The sequence below is a fragment of the Empidonax traillii genome, unplaced genomic scaffold, assembly GCF_003031625.1.
Source record: "Empidonax traillii isolate 1590-97213 ecotype Southwest subspecies unplaced genomic scaffold, ASM303162v1 scaffold488:size1064334, whole genome shotgun sequence".
NCBI classification, from domain to species: domain Eukaryota; kingdom Metazoa; phylum Chordata; class Aves; order Passeriformes; family Tyrannidae; genus Empidonax; species Empidonax traillii.
Genome location: NW_020955681.1, coordinates 729135 through 733246, shown reverse-complemented (window position 1 = coordinate 733246; position 4112 = coordinate 729135). Strand labels below are relative to the sequence as shown.

General features: G+C 52.0%; 1 protein-coding gene across 3 annotated transcripts in view; it reads right to left on the bottom strand.

The window, feature by feature from the left end:
• Positions 1–4112, bottom strand: part of MYT1L (myelin transcription factor 1 like) — a 301410-nt gene that overhangs the window by 292737 nt on the left and 4561 nt on the right. For 2 of the 3 annotated variants that reach the window (XM_027896220.1, XM_027896218.1), the window contains exon 1: positions 985–1552. The exons of the other annotated variant lie outside the window; for it this stretch is intronic. The gene's annotated coding sequence lies outside the window, so the exon portion shown is untranslated. Of the gene's footprint in view, positions 1–984; positions 1553–4112 lie in introns of those variants that run through there. 3 annotated transcript variants of the gene reach the window in all.

Genomic DNA, 4112 nt, shown 5'->3' with positions numbered 1-4112 from the left:
TCTCCAAAACAACATAATTAAGGGTAACAAAAACCCCACACCACTCAAATTAAAGCAAATAATTTATTAAACTGTTCTACAATAGTCACAAGAACTATGTAAAGACAATTAACAAATAAAAATTTCTACTTAACCCCAACCTTAACTGCAGCCTCAAAATTAGGTCAGTTAAAATGAAAATCACCATTTTAAAGGAGATAAGGAATCATTAAAATTGGATAAAAATATTCCTAAATGACTACACAAAAAAAGCAAATGTAACTAAATGTTAAAGTCCCCCATATTTTATACACAGTATCAGAATTATATAAGAAATGCCCATCAATGGATGCTCTGTTCGAGAAGTGGGATTCCAGTCTGACTCAGTGTTATTATCTGGTAAAAAAATATGTAATTCACAGATAGCTTGTTTATTTTCTTCTTTTGTTTTCTCCTCTCAAAAAAGAAGCCTTTGTAAGGACACATATATAACGGAGATATTTGGAACTGAGAGAATCACTAGTAATTTGTCAATCAACAACTTAGGTTTTAGCATTACTGGTGAGTTTGTGTTAAATAAGCATTTTTTTCCTTTCAGCCAAAAAAACGCATACCACACCAATCAAAGCTAATCACAGCTGGGCTTTCATTGAAACAGTAGTTGCTAATTTTACAGATCTGCCCACATTGTTCTAGAAAATAGGAGGCAGAAATCTGACATTTCCAGCAGTCGTTATTAAAACAACAATCACTGAGAGCTTGATCCCGTTCTCACTGGAAGCAATGTCAAACTCCCCGTTGACTTCCCGGAGAGCAGGATCGGGCCCCCTGAGGTGCTCAGCCTCCTCCAGCTCTATGCACAGGAGTAAGTGTTGAGGAGCTGGGGTGGGAGAAGTACAAACCCAGCTATTCCTTTGTTAAGTGCCCAAAGAGTTGAACTTTCCATCACTTTGTCAACAACAGCAAAGTGCCCTGCACACAACAGTGATAAAAGGACATATTTACCTTGAGGGAATAGCAAAGGGAAAGCCGCAGAAGTGCAAAACAAAGTAGTCCAAAGGAATTATCTATGCATGCAGTCCAAACGTGCACCTTCAAGTAGGCCACAGTCTGTCAAGCAGTCGTCTCGGCACCAGCCACCCTGCCTTCCATCTTACGAGATTCACCCAGAAAACTGACAAACCTGCTCCACGACAACAAAACTCTCCTAATGCTTTTGAACGCCCACCATTTGTTCTCCATTCATCCAATCAACTTTCCACTGCACATCTTCTCCTGCCACTGAGGCTCAGAGGCAGGATCCCTTCTCATCTGTATGCTAATTATTTTGCCACATGGACAAAAGTAATAATGCTTTCAGACAGGAAACCAACAGGCCTGAAGTCGAAGGCAGAAATTAATAAGTTTCCACCACTGAAGGCTGAGAAGATGGGCATGCGTGCAGCTCTGTAGCTGATGGATCAGCTGTAACCTCCATTTAAGAGCAGCGGAGAGGCGACGGGCTGGAGGAAGCCTAGGTAGCGTAGCATGCATCAAGCCCGAGTTCCCCTAGAGACCACATTACTGCAGCAGAACAGCATCCGTAGCAGATTGCTGACTTACCCCGCCTCAGCCCGCATCCTTTAAGCAGCGCGGCGCGCATCCATCCCGCCGGCCCCGCGGCGCGGTGCAGTGCCCGGCGCAGGCCCGGCCCCCGCGGCGCGGCGGGAGGCGGGCAGGGCTGGGGCAGGGCTGGGGCAGGGCTGGGGCCGCGCACCCCGGCCGGGCTCCCCGGCGGCGGGGGGCGCCGCGCCGGCGCCGTGTTCCACCCAATGGAGGGGAACGCCAAAACGCCGCAGCCGCCCGGGAGGGGAGACCGCTAAAAATACTCCCCTGCCGCTGTGCTGGCGTAAAATGGTGTCTCCGACAGAGAACACCCCCCCCCCCAAAAAAAAAAAAAAAAAAAAAAGAGGAAAAAAAACACACCCAACAATTAGGTCTCTAAATGTATCTTAAAAGGAAAATAATGATTGAAAACTATCATTGTTTTGCCGCTGGGGTAGCACTCTAGGGTTTATAGAATTAAGTCAGCTAGATTGCTGAAGCCTCGCTTATTTTACCTGTCCACACCATCTTCTCCCCTTTGAAACAAAAGAAATTAACTATTTACAGAGCAGCCTTACACGATTAGCAACTTCAGCGGCTCAACTTTATGTAATCAACATCCCAAACAGAAACCAGGGTTCGCACGCAAAAAGGGGCAGATTTGCATGTGCAAACCCGTAACAGCGTTTCCCCAACAATTTGACGTGGGTTTTGTGGCTCTCGCTGCCTGCACTTAGCCAGGGACCGCGTTACTAAACGTGTCAAACAGACAATGACTGGGAAGAGGCACCTCACGCCCTGCATGGCTGTGCAGAGGTTTTCCTCCGGCGCTCGCCCGCCCGCGGGCAGCCTCCCTGAGGGGCTCGCCCCCGGGCTGCCGGATGTCCCTGCGACAGGAGCGGCTTGACAGCGGGGAGTCGCTTCGTTTAAACCCGTCCCCGAAATGTCATTTCGGTAGCAGCGTGACAGGCTGTGATCTTTACGCGGAGGCGGCGGCAACCCCCTGCCTTGGCACGGCTCCGCACGCCCCCGCGGACTCAGCCCTGCCGTGCCCCAGCCCTGCCGTGCCCCGGCCTCTGCCCTGGGCTCCGCCGCGCCTCCCGCCGGGCCCCGCCCGCCCTCCGCGTCCCTGCCCGCGGGCAGGCTGTTCCGCATGGGAAGGACCCTGGCTAGCGCACGCATACAGCCTACACGCCCTCCCTACACACACGCGCGCCTGTCGGTCTCGTTGCCCTCCTCGTTGCCATTGTGCTGCTGCAGCCCCCTCCTCCCCGCACCCCTCCCTCCTTCCCTCCCTCCCTCCCTCCCCGCCGCGGCGCTGCTCGGTGCGGGCACCCCCGCGGCTGGCAGGGCACCGCCGGCAGACCCTGCTGGCCACGACAGAAGCGGGGGAGACTGACCCAACAGTCACAAGGAACACCCTCCTCCAGCCCTGGGAGGTAATCCCTCCCGAGCCCGCTGCCTGACGTGTGGAGACCAGACATGTCGGTTACTGTAGAGGTTACCATTCCCTCCCCACCCAGCCTTGCCAGGCAACACTGCGGTACGAAGGGAAGGCGAGTCCCCGCGTACCAGCCCTTTGCATCCCGAGCCGTCAGAGCAGCTCGACAGCCGCACTCCGATGGCAGGAGAGGGGTTTTTGAGGGAAGTTTGTCACAAGGATTCAGAGGAGTCAGCCTGCTGCGAAAGGGACTAACAATAGCAGAGCCCTCACGACATCCACGCTTTTGGTGGAAAACGCAGTGTTTCCCTCAGAAAGCAAAAAAAAAAAAAAAAAAAAAAAAAAAAAAGGACTTACGTGTCTCTTCCCCCGCCCCCCCTTCATCTCCACCTCGCTCGTGGTTTGGGGGTTTTGTTTGGTTTTTTTTTTTCCTTAATTTTTCTCTGTCATCTCTGATTACATCTTCCCGCACTCGCAGGGCTCCCCCGAGGCCGAGGCGCGGAGCCCTCGGGAGCGGCCGGGCCGCAGGTGCGGGCGGGGAGCGCGGAGGGCGCCGCGCAGGGCGGGGGCGGGCGGGGGGAGCGGGTCTGCGGGGAGAAAAGCCTCCTCGTAGCAGGGAGGGAGAGCTACCATGTTTGTGTCGTAGCGAGGGCATGTCAGTTTGGGTTTTTTCCACACAAATCAACGCAGCCTGAGAAGCATACACGCACACCTGGTGATGAAAGGGCCTCCTTGTAAGTGTATAGGGGTTTCTACACCCCTACAGATGAATCTCAGCGTTTCTAGCGTCAGGTTTACATGCAGAACCTTTGGGTAACTGTATTCGTGTTTGAAAAATCAAGGCTTCTCTCTCTGCTAGAGCTAGCTTCTTTCTGTTAGATTCTGGCTAGCCTTAGTATGATAGTGAAGGCGACTATGTGGCACATCTATCATGGCAGGTATTGTAAAACTTTTTGAAGGAGATTTAGCTGGCAGAAAAAAACTCATCTTGTCCACAGCCTTTGGGATGACACAAAGAAACAGCCTGGTGCCTCTACCACTGAAGACAAAAACAGTACTTGCTTTAATTGGGGAAGAATGTTTACAAATCCTGTATCGGTGACTGTTG